Source organism: Schistocerca gregaria, chromosome 4 (genome assembly GCF_023897955.1).
Source record: "Schistocerca gregaria isolate iqSchGreg1 chromosome 4, iqSchGreg1.2, whole genome shotgun sequence".
In the NCBI taxonomy this organism is placed as follows: domain Eukaryota; kingdom Metazoa; phylum Arthropoda; class Insecta; order Orthoptera; family Acrididae; genus Schistocerca; species Schistocerca gregaria.
The window spans coordinates 408,522,254-408,540,379 of record NC_064923.1 but is presented as its reverse complement, the minus strand read 5'-3'; the positions used below and the strand labels follow the sequence as shown (position 1 = coordinate 408,540,379).

The 18,126-nt window shown below is 45.0% G+C and overlaps 1 protein-coding gene across 1 annotated transcript in view; it reads left to right on the top strand.

Annotated features, from left to right (window-relative positions):
- The window catches only part of LOC126267148 (uncharacterized), a 47,968-nt gene that overhangs the window by 23,021 nt on the left and 6,821 nt on the right, over positions 1-18,126 (top strand). The gene's annotated exons all lie outside the window — the stretch shown is intronic.

Below are 18,126 nucleotides of genomic sequence, written 5' to 3'. Positions count from 1 at the left end.
TCACTTTTTTTCGCAGACATCATCCGATTCTAGCTCCAAGGGCGGTATCAAGAAGGCATATACCGTAATGCTTGCATGAGAGATCACGCAGTCAAATTGGTTCAAATGGCTCTGAGCACTATGGGACTTAACTGCTGAGGTCATTAGTCCCCTAGAACTTAGAGCTACCTAAACCTAACTAACCTAAGGACATCACACACATCCATGCCCGAGGCAGGATTCGAACCTGCGACCGCAGCGGTCGCGTGGTTCCCGACTGTAGCGCCTAGAACCACTCGGCCACGCCGGCCGGCGATCACGCAGTCAACTGGGATCCGTGATTAATGAGGTTAGAAACCCGGAGTACACGAACAGCCACTTCGAGGCTTTATCAACCCCACGTGGCAGATAAAGGGGAAAACTGTTAGATGGAAGGGGGTGAGAGGCTGGCCAGCCCAAGCAGGATGTGAGCGGCCGGCGCGTCGGTTTCTCCAGGCATTCCGGGACGGGGCGCCCTGCGGCCACCTGACCCGCTGACACCGTTGGCAGCCCTGAAATTACGGAGCTGCGCCCGGATCGCTTATGGGCGGGCTTTCTCCCTCATTCTCTTTCTCTGACCTCATGCCAGTCAGAGAGGCAACACTCTCCGCTATCGCCGAACTCTGTTCGCTTTCCCTTCTAAGCAGATTCAACACACTTGTTCCATTATAGGATTCGGGCCATGTTAGCTGTTTAGTTTTACAACTTCCCCACTCTGGCCGTCTGACACGTATTATTAAGGGGGAAAAAACAAGTAAGACTCTCGAACAGGGAATTGCTTCTTGCGTTAGCAGTTAATAACCCTCGATAACGAGGCATTTACAGAGCTGTTTCTGCCAAAATTGGTTAATTACCGGGAAAGGCATTACTCATGGATTTCCTTTAATTGAGTTAGTTAATGTAATTTTTGAAGACTGAACGAAGATCAGTGATATCAAATAACGTTGTAACTAGTGAACTCCAACGCCTGACTCTATAAAGAATCGAACTCCCATGTATAAAACGTCACATCTTCCAAACTATACGTCTTACATTGATATGATTCAGTGTTACATGTGCATGCTGTCTGTTAAATGTGTTTCGAATAGAATTAGTAGTAAAGAAATGATAAATAAAAACGTCGTGCCTGATGCTGCAGTTTTACTACATGAACTGCTAAAATGCAGTAAGCGAAAAATTTTTTCAAAACGTGGCCCTAAGCTCTATGGGACTTAACATCTGAGTTACAACTACTTAACACTAACTAACCTAAGGACATCACACGCATTCATGCCCGAAACAGGATTCGAACCTGCGATCGTAGCAGCAGCGCGGTTCCAGACTGAAGCGCCTAGAACCGCTCATCACAGTGGCCGACAGGAACTTTTTTCATTCCATCATTTTGTGGGGAAAGGGAGGTGGGATGGAGTACGGTATTTCAGCGACCAGAAAGTTTCGCAAATGTTTGAAATTATTTGCAAATTTTGTTGGAGGTCATTAAGTGCTCTCATTCTCAAATACTTGATGAATATTGTCTGCGGAATACTCACAGTGTGAGCACGCTCCCTCAAGACATACACACAGTTTCTAAATGTAATACTTGACTTATTGTGTTAAATCGTTGTCATGAGCTTATAGCTTTTAATGAGTAGATTCTCACAGGATTTTAATTTTTAAAATTTTATCAATAACTCTATGAAATATTGAAAATTAAAATTTTGTTGCCTCTGACAGCCGTTAGGTAGGCATCCAGCGACGGGAACATGCACTGGGTTAGTCGTTTAGAAATTCAGATTAAGAAAACACAAAGTAGAACAGGATTTCAGTAGACAAAGTGTGTACTGTATCGCAGACACAAAATTTCCTGAGACTTTTCGCGGACGACGCTCTTACCTGCTAAGTGATAAGGGTAACATAGAAATGCAGCATTCGCGGCTTTAATTTTGCTAATACATTTCTCCTACTCTCCCTGCGGGGATGTGGCTGTTTCCTAAATTCGCTGAAACTGGAGGCTGCAAAAACAGAACAGTAATGCGAGCTAAAGAAATCTGAGGTGAGTCGTATGACGTTGTTGGAAGAACATGGTAGACGAAGCCGCCTAATCAGAAAGGGATTTCTTCCTCTGGAGGAAAATAGCCGTTCCTTCACAGTATATAACAGTTTTAAGTGGCTGCAGCTCACTGTAATGTAGGTATATATAGCACGGTGTGACGTTTGTGTTGTATGACGGTGCCCGCACAGGGCCTACTCCCCTGTAGTAGCACCAGGGTGTTTCCGAGCCGAACATCAACTGTAGAGTGAATCACCATGTTTAGCATCACGTGCAATCACTTCGTGAGACACAGGGAAGATGTTTGAAATTTAGCAGGGGACACTGGCGTTTAGTCTCGTGAGTCGTTACTGCATGCCATCTCTCCTCCTCTTACGCCGTGTTTACTAGCGACACATCTTCCAGAAGACGAAGATCGAATTTCGGAAACAATTTTCTGCTACCGTGTTTACATCTTAAGGCCTGAAGCAGTTTTGCTAGACAGATCAAATACCGGTTTCATGATCTTCAGTTGTTTCAAACAAATAGCGTTCGGAAATCATCTGCTCCGGTTTCTGATTTAGTCAACACAACGACTGTCTCTCCAAATAAATATTACAAGTTCAGCCTTTTTTTGTTTACTTTTACCCTCACTGTACAAAATGTGATTCCCTTCAGGTTAGCCGTAACTTTTTAAAAAGAAGACAGTGCCTCACAACGAAGTCAGGTGCCATGAAAGGCTGTACGTTTACATGGGGGCGAAAATTGATTTTCGATGTGGAAATCGGATAGCTAGAATCGCATTTCCAGAATCGATATTCCAGTGTCAGGTGAACAACCCGAAGCGGTCATGGGAAACATGTTTAAGAAATCCAGTTTTGGGAGCCTCATGTAAACGCAGCGTTACCAGCCATATAACGATGATGAAACTTCCCTCCACCAGTAGAATTCGAACCGGCCAGCTCCGAGTCGAGCGTTACTGCACAGGTGGGAGTTAACGACCTCGGCTAAGGTCGCGGTTGAAGTAGGTTATTCGACAGTGTCGTTGTACGTTTTAAAAATATAATAACTAAAATGCTGAAAGATCCTTGCAATATTTTATTCAAGTGCCCATAAAAAACGTTAGGTGCGCTCTGAGGGTTTATTGGTTAATCTCTCCACATTACATACCTCTTGGTGTGGCTCGATGGATTCGTGATAAAGTGTCATCTTGCAAATCCAAAGGTCTTAGGTTCAATTCCCAGCCAGTCCAAATTTTTGTGTCTATATCTTATCTCCTTAACTCCTCTTTCACCTCTGGTAGTGTCTGATGTGAGAAAATGCCGAGTTGCATCGTAGTTCGAAATCTACGTTAAACAACCGTGGGTTCTCCCGTAACTCGGTGGATAATTCAGGTCTGAGGTCGAAGGAAGGCACGGCATACCACCTCCAACAGATCCATGCCCAGTAAGGCACTGTTCTTGTTCAAAACTATCTTCGGACTGATGAGAGCTTTACTTGCATACACCTTTATTATGTCCTCTTCTCAGAGGCTGTGCAATAGAAAGAGTGAAGATAGTCGAAATGAACACTGGTATAAAGCGGTATACATTCGATAAAATATGGCGCACAGACTAGAGACTGCAACCACAGTGAAAGTTCATTGACTTTACAAATTAACTTAGTATTTGAGAGCTGTGTGGCTGGAAGCTCATCTGATTCTGCTCATTAAGATTTTCCACGGTTTCTCAAAATCACTGATGGTGGGACCACAACAATTCATCTTTTTCAACTTTAACGCCCTGAACAAAGTTGCGTTGCTCAATGTATTTTCGTTTCCACAGACAAAGTGTGCTGGTGAGCATGTACTCCTCGGAACAGGTATTGTACTGAATGAAACATCTTTACTGATAATCAGGCTGTTTTTCACATGCTACAGGATATTTGTCAGAGACACAAGAAGTTCAGATAATACCTAAACATGCCTCATAAAACATGTAAGCTATCTTAGTTCAGAGAATTAGACTTTTGTCTGTAATTGAAAGAGTTCTGATAAAGTTATTAAGTTACAGAAATTTCATAGCTTATGCTTTTCGTATTCCTTGTAGAAGCGTGGTAGCTGCGTACCTTTTTGGCGGTTGTATAGTAATATGAAGTAAACACTGATTTTAAATGACTCTTTGCCATGAACATAAGGTAGTAACAAAGTCAACAATAATTAAATATTCTTGGCGAGACACTGGTGATTCTTTTACACACAACGACGATATGAATCTTATATTTTGCGAGTATTTTGCTTCAGATAAGATCGTAAACCATCATTGTCACTGGATACAAAATGGTCGCCCAGTAAACATTCGAAAATGATACGGCCTCGTAATCCAGTGTCGGTAAAGAAGCCTAAAGCGAATGAATTTGTGCCATAAGTAGCCATTTCGAATGCTGGTGATTGATACTATATCTGCTCTAAGAGTTTCATTATTTTTCTTTTATTGTGGATAGAATGTAATACTGGTTGTTATATATCGTTCTCCAGAAACATACTCAAAATGTGTATAAGCAGTTACAATCACGATTATCTTGAACGATACCGATATGTTTTTAAAGTGGATAACCCATTCCTTCTGTTTAGTTTGGTTGAGCAGTACAGCCAAACTGAAGGCTTCAGACTGTCCACAAGTAAACAATATTGTTGCAAGCGAACGTCTTCGAGTCCTGCTATAGTAAACAATTTTTCGATTGGGTACACTGCACTGAAAACGAAAGAACTATTCTGTATGTGTTGCTAAACATTTCTCCTTTATAAATGAACATTCATCTGATTCACAGGCGTATACCTTCTACATGAAAGCAGACAGACATTAGGGGTGCATTTTATCTTACGCGTAATGCTGTAAAGCATTCATTTTCGAAAGAATCATCCGAGTTTACAATGGTAAATTTTTACATGCATCTACAGCTTATGATAGAGTATTTTTTAGGTACGCTTAGGATCAAAGTTTTTATTTACATTTCATAAATTTTCAATGTGCCCGTCACTGGAAGTACGACGAACATCCAGACGATAGTCCCTCATTTTTGAGAGTGTGGCTGGAGTTTCTGCAGTCACTGCTGTTGCTATGCAGCGTCGTAGTTTGCCCTAAGTTCTTGGAAAGGGAGGCAGAGAGACGGAAACTTTCAGAAACCATCACAAACGTTAGATCAGGCGACCTTGCGACCTTGGAGGGCAATCGTGTAATGCGAGATCGCTACGCTGTATGAGATGCAGTGTCGTACACTCGTCGAAAGTCACGACATACAGCTGTAACAGTATAGCACCTGTTGAAACGGAGAGCCCGGGATCCTTTGGCTTCTGTATTATCACCATCTCGACTCGACACACATTGGGAAATGAAAACGAGGGAGCGAGCTAATTGCATTCCAACTGGCAACCAAATGAACCGGCAACTAAGAACTGGTAATCTTGTAGCTTCGATGCATGAGTTAAAGGATTTACCGCAACTTTCTGTCTTCATTCACGAAGAAAATACTGTCCTGTGAAATCTGATGGATCTTTTTGGTACACCTTGTATTTTTTCACTATTGTATTAGCCGAGCAGAACACGCAGAAGAGTTTCTGTGCCATTTGGAAGGCTAGGTGAGAGGTACCAACAGGTCGGAACTTTGAACCGCAGCTCTTAAGAACGTTCATCTGGTAAGTGCTTTCCCCGAAAAACATTGGTCAGAGTTCGATTCCCAGTCCTGGCCATAGTTGTTTCATAACGTTCCATTACAACGTACACTCCGATTCACAGCTTAAGATTCATTCCGTCACAGTTGCAGGTCCCAAGGCACAGCACACAGCGCGTCCCATCCATCTTGATCACGCAAGATATCTTTCCTACCATCAGCAAAATAATAAATGTATCAAGCAAATTTTGTTTAGCTACCAATGAGACATTAACCAGCACGATTGCCTTTGTCGTAATTTTGTTCATTACGGAGACATGAACAGCAGTACATCTTTTTCAAACAGCAGCCTATATTTTTAATTTAGTAATCAACTTCCTCTCCATAGGACCTATTCGAAATCTCATCAAAGTTGACAATTCAGGTAAATATGATATTATTAAAAACGTAACACAAAACTGGCTTTGTCTCTCTTGCAGGGAGCAGGAGTAACATATCTCAGTCCACTTGTTGGAGTTAATAGTAAAGAATTGGAAACATAATGAAAGGGCACACAGGTCATCCAGTTACCCGTTATGCCGTTGAACGTCTGTGTGAGTACACCTTCGCGACGGCCGTTTTCTTGTATTGCTGTGACGCTTCAGGAGATGTGGGGTTTCAACCCAAGGCAACGAAATCGTCGTGGAACTCGCTCTGGAACAACCGCCGAAGTCACTGTTCTCGCTTTTGTTGGAGTGAGTCCACACGTGAGCACAAAACACCTTGAGCAGCAATTTGCCATTTCTAAATTCATTGCACATTCTACTTTAACACGTCGCCATTTCCATCCTTATTAGATTCTACCATCTCTTCGTTAGTGTGCATTGTAATCACACAAATTCTCAACTGAAAACGCTTGACTGAATGTTCGGTGTGCATTTCCCTTGTGTTTCCACTTTTTTATTGTCAGATACAGCAAGTGGACGAGCTATGTAAGGCCGGCTACCTACATTCTGAGCTAAGACGGGAGAATCAAAATCAAGTTTGTGTTATGTTTCTGCTGACGTCATTTTTACTTGGATGGTACACTGTGATATGTTTTTGAACTGGTTAATTACCGAATTAATTACCGAATTAAAAATGTGGAGTGCTATTTTAAAAAAATGTAGTGCTGTTTGTGTTTCAAAATCTTTGCATCAAATATCTAGGGGTGGTAGATCACATCATAGAGAACAGCTTTTTTTTTTAGAGACAACATGTTCACTGACACTTCTCAGCCACGCTAGACGTCCTTTATTAATGTTGGTTATGGCCCTGTGAGGCGGCAAGTCTTCGGAATTCTACGGCGTATGTATGCAATGTTTGTTCAATAATTCAAGAACAGCTGTTTGTGTATGATGTTTCAAAATCTTTGCATCAAATGTCTAGGGGTGGTAGATCACATCATGGAGAACAGCTTTTCTTAGAGACAGCATGTTTACTGACACTTCTCAGCCACGCTAGACGTTCTTTATTAATGTTGGTTATGCCCCTGTGAGGCGGCAAGTCTTCGGCATTCTGTGGCGTATGTATGCAGTGTTTGTTCAATAATTCAAGAACAGTCTTAATCGCATTTATTATTGTTATAATACCGCTAACCGGTTTCAACCCGACGTAGGAGTCATCTTCTGGGCGTTTACACCACCTGTCGACTGCTGGTGGTGTCACTCCTGTCTACATAACGGCAGGGAACTATACAGGAGTGACACCACCAGCAGTCGACCAATTGTGTAAACGCCCAGAAGATGACTCCTACGTCGGGCTGAAACCGGTTATTATAACAATAATAAATGCGATTAAGACTGTTCTTGAATTATTGATTAATCATACTAATCGCTGCTTCTCTCCACAACCATGTTGTCCAAAAATAAATGTCCAATCCAGTCACCTGCTCGGCATGAAACATGAGAGCCAGTCAAATGGAAAATAAACACCTGCCATAACGAGACCATGGACTGGTTCCATTCAAAATTAATTATCACACGCCTTAAGCCATTGAGACCATTGGGAGACGAGAGGAGGAGGATGAGATTAGTGTTTAACGTCCTGTCGACAACGAGGTCATTAGAGAAGGAGCGCAAGCTGGAGTTAGGGAAGGATGGGGAAGGAAATCGGCCCTGCTCTTTCAAAGGAACAATTCCGGCATTTGCCTGAAACGATTTAGGGAAATCACGGAAAACCTAAATCAGAATGGCCGGAGACGGGATTGAACCGTCGTCCTCCCGAATGCGAGTCCAGCGTGCTAACCACTGAACCACCTCGCTGGGTCTGGGAGACAAGACGATCAATTCTTGTTTAACAGAACGCAATTGGTCGCTGGCGCATCCACAACCGCACCGACTCTTGCACTTCCTCGTCCGACAGATAGCGACGTCCAGGCACGTCAAAGATGTGAACTGAGGATTCCGTCCGACAACATTCCTGGGCACTCTGACTTACTGGCGCGTCGCAGTTTCTGCGAAATGTTTTCGTAGCACAGCGCACTGCTTGTGTTTCCACGCTCGGGGAACCGGACGGGCGGAGGAAGTATGCTGTTGCACGATAACGCCCGCCCCCGCACTGACAACTGGACTAAGACTGAGCTTCGGCAATTTGGTTGGGAAACAATGCGACATCGTCCATATTGTTTCGATACTTTGGCGACCTGAGGAACGGCATGCGTGGACGTAGATCTCAGTCGGACGAGGAAGTGCAGGAGTGGGTGCCGCGTCGTGGATCCGTCAGTGGCCGACCGCGTTCTACAAAACAGGAATTGATCGTCAAAATTGTCCAAATGGCTCTGAGCACTATGGGATTTAGCTTCTGAAGTCATCAGTCCCCTAGAACTTAGAACTACTTAAACCTAACTAACCTAAGGACATCACACATACATCCATGCCCGAGGCAGAATTCGAACCTGCGACCGTAGCAGCAGCGCGGTTGCGGACTGAAGCACCTAGAACACGTTGGCTACCACGGCCTGTCGCAGCTCAATGCACCTCATAAGAAAATCGTATGTTTTTGGGGGTGTCCGGATACTTTTGCTCACATAGTGTATTGCGGAGCTTGTGTAACTGAATAAGAGAAGGTACTGAAAAGAAATTTAGAAATGGTGTCGTAGTTAATTGTACGATGTGAAGAGCAGTGAGTCATGTTCGAAGCATTTTCGAAGAGACTTACTATTCTGTAGGTGTCTATCGCCGTTTGTGACAGATATGGATACGAGAGTCAGTTCCAGGCGATAATAATAACTCCGAGACGGCCGAGGTGGCCGAGCTGTTCTAGGCGCTACAGTCTGGATCCGCGCGACCGCTACGGTCGCAGGTTCGAATACTGCCTCGTGCATGGATGTGTGTAATGTCCTTAGTTAGGTTCAAGTACTAAGTTCTAGGGGACTGATGACCTTAGAAGTTAAGTCACATAGTGCTCAGAGCCATTTGAACAACTCCGTGTGGCTCAGCAGCTGTGTTTTTAACCTACCCCAGTAAACCTGGTAGCGAAAGTAGATGTACAGGTTAACGTGGAATCCGACGCACGTGTCGTTCTTGACTATTCTTCACATCGCTTTGATGCAAAGATAATACTCTGTATACTGGTGACGAACAGAGTTACAAGAAAGGCTGTCATTGGATTGGATTGTTTGGGGGAAGAGACCAAACAGCGAGGTCATCGATCTCATTGGATTAGGAAGGACTGGGTAAGAATTCGGCCGTGCCCTTTCAAAGGAACCATCCCGGCATTTGCCTGGAGCGATTTAGGGAAATCACGGAAAACCAAAATCAGGATGGCCGGACGCGGGATTGAACCATCGTCCTCCCGAATGCGAGTCCAGTGAGCCAACCACTGCGCCAAAGGCTGTCATTACTGGTTCATGTCCCTTTCGCTGCTGGACGAAAAGTTATCTGAATTGATCAAAATAGATGGGACATCCCAAATGTCAGAGAAAGTCTCTGCAGCTATGATGCGTGCCAGCACTTGGTCACTGACGAGGTAGGCGGCAGCCACTGGTTCGCGGTTTAAGGCGCTGGTCAGTGCGAGATTTACCGTAATGTGCAGGCTTTCGTCGACCGGTGCTGACCTGCAGCAGGTGTCGTAGAGCAGTGAATAGGAGCGGCGCTACGTGCGGGCGGCGGTGCTGGGCCATCGGCGCGTGCCTCCGCCGCCGCCGGCTGCGGTACCGTACGGCCGGCCCAGTGGCACACATCGACGCGGAAGTGGCTCGGCCTGCCCGCGGCCGCTGGCTGCGCCGGCGGGATGGCCACGGCCGGAAAAAACACGGCCAAGCGGAGCGTGCAGCTGCCCGCTACAGGGCGAGTCCGACCGCCGGTCCGAATTATTGGCCGGCTGCTGCCCCGGTTCTCTCTGCACCGCCTCACCTGCTCGCACTGCGCGTGCCCAGGTCGAACGAGACTCAAGTTCACACTGATGCAAACAGTGAAACAACTACACGATCAGGCGGATGTTCTCTGCTAGTAATTTAAACTGTAACTGTAGTGTATAGTCGGAGTGGCCGAGCGGTTCTAGGCGCTACAGTCTCGAACCGCGCGACCACTACGGTCGCAGGTTCGAATCCTGCCTCGGGCATGCATGTGTGTGTTGTCCTTAGATTAGTTATGTTTAAGTAGTTCTAAGTTCTAGGGGACTGATGAGCTCAGAAGTTAAGTCTCATAGTGCTCAGAGCCATTTTTGAACCGATTTAGTTCGTGCTGTGACTGTCAATGGTTCAAATGGCTCTGAGCACTATGGGACTTAACATCTATGGTCATCTGTCCCCTGTAACTTAGAACTACTTAAACCTAATTAACATAAGGACATCACACAACACCCATTCATCACGAGGCAGAGAAAATCCCTGACCCCGCCGCGAATCCAACCCGCGAACCCGGGCGCGGGAAGCGAGAACGCTACCGCACGACCTATGACTGTCGTCGAGTGGAAGATGCGTAAACGGTAATTAAAAAGAGAACCAGAGCTACAGGGCACAGGAAAAGTAGGTCTGTGTGTTGCTGTCCTGTAGATCTCGCGTGGGTGAAAAGATAAAGCGTTCAGTCGTCCTTCCAAAGATCCCGCGTTTGAATCCCATTGACTGCAGTTTTTTAACTGTTTACGCGTGAAAGTTTTGTATGGAAGAACATTTTCCTGACACGTAAAAGGACTTTTCGGTGTTTGTAGCAATGTTCTTTTGGCAATCTGCTTTCGCTTCGTTATTTGAGCGTCATGTACTTATTACTAATTTCATTATTTTATTTGTTATTAATTATTATTATTACCATTGCTTCCGTGCGTGTGATGCAATTGTTTCTTATTTTGGAAATTTGTCGTAAGTTCCTATGGTACCAAACTGTTGAGGTCGTCGGTCCTTAAGGTTACACACTGCTTAATCTAAGTTAAACTAACTTATCCTAAGGACAACACAAACACCCATGCCCGAGGCTGGATTCGAACCTCCGACGCGCGGACTGTGAGAAGGCGTCTAAGTCCGCGGGGCTACCCCACGCAGCAATTGTTTCTTTATTTTGCTCTTCTGATTGTATATTCTGTGGAAGTACAAATGTACTCTATACGTGCTCTACCTTTAAAGAAACGAAGCGAAAACAGACTGCCAAGAGAACATTGCTGTAAGCTCCAAACAGCCCTTTTAAATGACATAAACACGTTGTCCCTTATAACACTTTCTCATATAATTCAGTAAAAAAATTTAATGCTAGTCGGGATTGAACTACGGACGTTTGGTAAGACGTTCTAGTGCTCTACTAACTTCCCAAGCATGCAAAATGTGTGAGTTCCTGACAGTTATGCTTTTGATGTGTTCCTGGTATTACTTTCAATTAACGCTTAAGCCAGTTCTGATGGACTACAGCACATATTACGAACTAAATCGGAGTTTTGGTATTGACGTACAACATTTGGTTCCGATCTGAGAGTCTGACATCTGGAGGTTTCGGTATGAGTAACACGGAATTATTATTATCGCCTGTAACTGATTCTCGTATCAACATGTGTCACAGACTGTGATAGACACTTGCAGAATACTTAGACTCTGCGAAAATTCATCAAGCACGACTCACTGCTGTCCACAAACTACAACAACCTTTCTAAATTTCTTTTCAGCGCCTTACCTTATTCCGATACGCAAGCTTTGCGACATTTTGTGTCTTCTTGTGGCAGTCCTGCTTTCCATTCTCGCTGCCAGATGACATTAATGCCACCATATTACCCTCAAATACAGGGATATTTTGTGTGTGACACCCGTGGTCTCCGGTGGTTCGTTACAGAGTAATTGCATTTCGTTTGAACAACAATGGAATGATCGCGGTGATCCAGTTCCATGGCCAGCTCAGTCGCCAGACTATTCTTCTGGGGGCGAGGGAAGAGCCTAGCTTACAAGACTGCGGTCGGTACTGACGTGGCCTTCGTTGTTAGGATTTTCGCAGATGTGGAAGTACTACGCGTAACTTCCGGGGTTCTTGAGCCTACAAGACTGCTGACGGTGTGTCTGTACACTCTGCTGCGATCATGGTGGTCGACATTTCAAGCAATACCTGCTCGGTACTGGGTACTGGCAAAACGGATTTAACAAACTGTGATAACGGTGTACCGGTTTTATCTGAGAGCTGTTGCACTACTCTGTTTTGTGTGTTGCATATTTCTGTGATCGCTTATTAACGGTTTATCAATGCTGTAAAGTATTTCCAGAGAAACAGAGATATTTGGTGTAACAAATCCACTAAATAACAATGATATTATTCCTCTGTAGGAAGCCACTGGATACTGAGGCTCTCTTATACCAAGATACTCACAAAATGTCTCTGAACTTCGCCGGCCGCGGTGGTCTCGCGGTTCTAGGCGCGCAGTCCGGAACCGTGCGAGTGCTACGGTCGCAGGTTCGAATCCTGCCTCGAGCATGGATGTGTGTGATGTCCTTAGGTTAGTTAGGTTTAAGTAGTTCTAAGTTCTAGGGGACTGATGACCACAGCAGTTGAGTCCCATAGTGCTCAGAGCCATTTGAACCATTTTCTCTGAACTTCCTCCGAAATTAATTCGGTTCGGTTCAGGTACACCCTGTATAAAATGCTGCGCCGTTCTGGCCACAGACAGCCAAGCCGTACCCATCGATCGCCTTGTCGTCCATCAGGCAATGGCGTCTCTTGCACGCCGCACGGTGTGGAGAGCACGCCACTCTCCCGTCCGTTGTCGGGCTGGCAGACCTGGTGCCGCTACCACTCGGTCAAATGTCTCCTGAGTGGGCATCACGACGCTGAGCGGATCCCTTTGGTTATTTAGGTTTAAGTTGTTCTACGTTCTAGGGGACTAATGACCTCAGAAGTGGCCGGCCGCGGTGGTCTCGCGGTTAAGGCGCTCAGTCCGGAACCGCGTGACTGCTACGGTCGCAGGTTCTAATCCTGCCTCGGGCATGGGTGTGTGTGATGTCCTTAGGTTAGTTAGGTTTAAGTAGTTCTAAGTTCTAGGGGACTGATGACCACAGCAGTTAAGTCCCATAGTGCTTATAGCCATTTGAACCAATACTCACGTCGTTAAATGGCACCTAATGCATCCACTGTTGCCACAACACTACAAAGACCGCTAAGTTTTGTGACAATGTTTGCCGGTATGTTTCTGTTACACACTGCATATCACATACTGCACGCCGAATGGCACTGTTCTACCAACATTAGCTGCTCTCTCTCCCGTTTTGCACTTTTGCGTTTAGTTCCATCGTCCTTAATTAATATGTTATGCTTAGTTCATTCAATATAAGTGCCAAAACCTACTATGGGAAGGAATTATTAGTGGTTTCTCTTTTAGATGCTAATCAATAGTTTACACGAATCTTTTGTAGCAGCACTAGTTAACAAACAACAACAAGACTTCGAAGATCCCTGCCTCTGCGTTTTTAAATTTGTGTTCAAGAATGAGATTTTATAATGTCCTTGCATTTTTATCTCCAGCAATGAACGATTTCTTCCTACACATCTCTCCATCCGAAAAAGCGTCGGGAGGCCCAACGGTACAGACCGACCGCTGCGTTATCTTCAGCCGATAGGCGTCGCTGGATGCGGATATGGGGGAGTATGTGGTCAGCACAGCGCTCTTCCGACTGTTGCCACTTTTCGTGTTCGGAGATGCTGTTTGTCATCAAGTAACTCCTCAATTGGCCTCAGAAGGGCTGAACGCACGTTTCTTGCCAACAGCGCTCGGCATACCCGGACGGAGACCCACCCATGTCCTAGCCGAGTCCGACAGGGCTTAACTTCTGTGATTTAAAGGGAAGCGGTGTTCCCACTGCTACAAGGCCGTTCATCTTATGTAGGCCTCACAATTAATTAATCTTTCTCCTGTGAGAGCATTAATTCTCTATAGAAGCGAGACAGTTTTACTGTCCTGCACTCACAATGCTGTGAAAGAATATTTGATGGTTTTATACAGCACGTTCCTTATAAGATCACAAGTATGGAAATACACCACAAAATGTCTTATGTCGGTACGGAAAATAATATATCCGTTGTTTTCAGAGTATACTCACGTCTCCTCCAGTCTCACCTTCCCTCTCTCCAAATCACTATCTTACAAAATCTTATTCGTAGAAGATTCTTCAAGTGAAATATGTCGGATGGAAATTTTTTCAATTGACCTTAGCTGTCCAGTGGAAAGAGGGCAAATTTTAGGCCAACGGATATGGAACTCCGTTGCACGCAGTATTCTCAAATTTCAAAACCGCGCTATATTGTCGCCCTCTTTGCATTGTATTTCCATACCCTCGCCATTACCGGAGAAAGCTCGTTAATTACGCGTAAAAACTTATTAAACGCTGCTAACGGATTCAAGCAGTAGAGTCGCTAAATTGCAGAAAATCATCGTCGTTTCATAATTTACCACACAGAGGATGATGCAATACCGTAGGAGTCACAGTCGCTCATCCTTAACGAGAAAGAAAGTAATGAGGACGTATTACGTCAGATGATTCGTTACATTCGTATGCATTAGCTCACAGCACAGGGATGAAACTGTGGCGTCATCACAGGTGCAATAAGCGAAGTGTCTGGGGTGAAAGCGGCGGCGAGTGCGCAGGCAACGTGGGAATGTTGCAGACGGAACGAGCACACGCACAGTGCAGGCCTTCTCTCTCTCTCTCTCTCTCTCTCTCTCTCTCTCTCTCTCTCTCTCTCTCTCTCTCTCTCTCTTTCTGAGGGAGAGATAGAGAGGACCATCAGCGGCGCGCTATCTCACTGCATTCTCTGTTAATGCAGGAGTCGTTTTTCCCAAGAGCTAACACGTCAGTTCCTGCCCACACGAGAGTGTTCCGGGTCGGCGGCGAGCGTCTGGCGAAACGGCGCCGTCTCCATTGTCTACAGGCACGGACACTCTTCCCGCTTCCTCCTCTACTTGTCGGCAGCTTTCGCGTAAAACTTAATTAAGTATCCTGTTGACACAGACGTTGCTAATGAAAACAGGCGGCGCAAGTGCCTTTTGAATTCGTCTGGGAGATACGTGGATCTGATGTGCTGCACACCATATCAGTTAACCCTCACGCAATGCGAGGATGCTTACTGCATTCGTGTTTTTTGTAACATCACTCTGACAGATACGAGCAGGAACTCTTCACCAACAAGCGCCCCGCCAACATACGCCTGCACAATCTGTGTCCGTGTCCCGCTCATCACTCCCGTGTGGCGTGTTGCATAGTTAAGCAATGAGATAATGAGATAAGTGTAACAAGTAGGCAAAAACAGATATATGTATTCCGCCACGCTAGTTGTAACCTAGTGTTGCGCTCTACCATAATTCCGCGATGGTTGTTTTGGTACATAAATGACGCAGTAAATGATAGCATTGGTAGGGAAAGAAACATGCGAGGGCTGTTCCGAAGGAAAGTTCCGATTGGTTGCGAAATGAAAACCAAAAAATGAAAATAAAAAAAATATTTAATCGTAACAGTTAGCTATCGCTCTAAATAATCGCCGCTCCGACTTAGGCTTTTGTCGTGGCATTGTAGAAACTTCCCAGTATCCTCGTCGCACAAAGCAGCCACCTGTGCATTCCACCAATTCTCTACGCTGGCCTGCCTTTCGTTGTTTGTGCCAAACTGTTGTCTTCGTAGCCAGCGGTTTATGTGAGTGGAGATGAACATCGGAGGGAACCAATTAAGGATTGTATTGTGGGTGATCAAACATTTCCATCGAAAACTCTGCAGGAGTGTCTGCATTGCTCCTGCAGAAAGTGGCTGACACTTGTCTTGAAGAAAGAAATGCTTGGCAATCATGTTATGTGGGCTGCATAGCTTCAGGCGAAATCTCACACCAGAGCCACATGGCGAGAGAGACTGTTGTTTTAGGCATTTCTTCGTGATCACCTTGCGCCCTCAATTGAAAAGAGCGACGTGAAGCGATGGACAGGCCACACTACAGAGGCTGCGGATTTTCCCAGTGGTTTCCATTCCACATCTAATTGGACCTTACTTTCCCAGTACGCCTCGGAAATGAGTGTGTATGAGAGAAACTGGGAGCCAGCTACTTCTCTTTGTTATTTTGCTTGTTTGACTTTTTTTGCACACAATTAGAACTGCACATCATTCAGTGTTAAATCACTGTATTTTCTGTCCTTACAGAGTATAAACTGTGTTTTATAAGCAATAAAAATTTGTTGAACCCGTAACTTCTCCGCTTTTATGTAACCAAACCAATGACTATTGATGCAAGTTCAGTTTACACTCACAAACACAAAAGATACATATACAATTATTGATTTTATTTTGAACTCAGTAAAACGTTCTTCGTCATGATCAAAGGCAAGAGTTTCTTGTTATTACTGGACATGCAAAAGCTGTTTATGTATAATAGAAACATTTTTTATATAAGTTCTACGAAGTACTGATGCAACGTAAGATATATATTTGTTATTGCAGGTTTTCTTAATTTTACTTATGGGTGAGTAAATGGAGTTCTTTGGTGCTATATGATACATCTGTATTGTTTTTCTTTATTTTTACTACTATATCTCTCTGTTTCACGTTACAAATCAACAGTTTTCGAATAAAACCTGAATTAAACATTAACAGTTTCAATTTTGCTATAAATACTACTTACTTTGAAGTAAAAAACAAAAGGGTAGGCCGGCCGGTGTGGCCGAGCGTTTCTAGGCGCTTCAGTCCGGAACCGCGCAACTGCTACGGTCGCAGGTTGGAATCCGGCCTCAGGCATGGATGTGTGTGATTTCCTTAGGTTAGTTAGGCATCAGGGCGACGAGTTTCTTATCCACTATTCTGCCTCACTCGATAGGAAATACACTACTAGTCATTAAAATTGCTACACCACGAAGATGACGTGCTACAGACGCGAAATTTAACCGACAGGAAGAAGATGCTGTGATAGGTAAATTAGCTTCTCAGAGCATTCACACAAGGGTGACGCCGGTGGTGACGCCTACAACGTGCTGACATGAGGAAAGTTTCCAACCGATTTCTCATACACAAACAGCAGTTGACCGGTGTTGCCTGGTGAAACGTTGTTGTGATGCCTCGTGTAAGGAAGAGAAATGCGTACCATCACGTTTCCGACTTTGATAAAGGTCGGATTGTACCCTATCGCGACTATGGTTTATCGTGCCGCGACATTGTTGCTCGCGTTGGTCTAGATCCAATGACTGTTAACAGAATATGAAATCTGTGGATTCAGGAGGGTAAAACGAAACGTCGTGCTGGATCCCAATGGCCTCGTATCACTAGCAGTCGCCATAACAGGCATCTTATCCGCATGGCTGTAACGGATCGTGCAGTCACGTTTCCATTCCTGAGACAACAGATGGGGACATATGCAAGACAACAACCATCTGCACGAACAGTTCTACGACGTTTGCAGCAGCATGGACTATCAGCTCGGAGACCATGGCTGTGGTTATCCTTGACGCAGCATCACAGACAGAAGCGCCTGCGATGGTGTACTCAATGACGAACCTGGGTGTACGAATGACAGAACGTCATTTCTTCGGATGAATTCAGGTTCTGTTTACAGCATCATGATGGTCGCATCCGTGTTTGGCGACATCGCGGTGAACGCACATTGGAAGCGTGTATTCGTTATAGCCATACTGGCGTATCACCCGGCGTGATGGGCTGGGGTGCCATTGGTTACACGTCTCGGTCACCTCTTGTTCCCAATGACGGCACTTTGAACAGTGGACGCTACATTTCAGATGTGTCACGACCCGTGGCTGTAGCCTTCATTAGATCCTGCGGAACCCTACATTTCAGCAGGATAATGCACGACCGCATGTTGCAGGTCCTGTACGGGTCTTTCTGGATACAGAAAATGTTCGACTGCTGCCCTGGCAGCACATTCTCGAAAACTCTCACCAAGTGAAAACGTCTGGTCAGTGGTGGCCGAGCAACTTGCTCGTCATAATACGCCAGTCACTACTCTTGATGAACTGTGTTATCGTGTTGGAGTTGCATGGGCAGC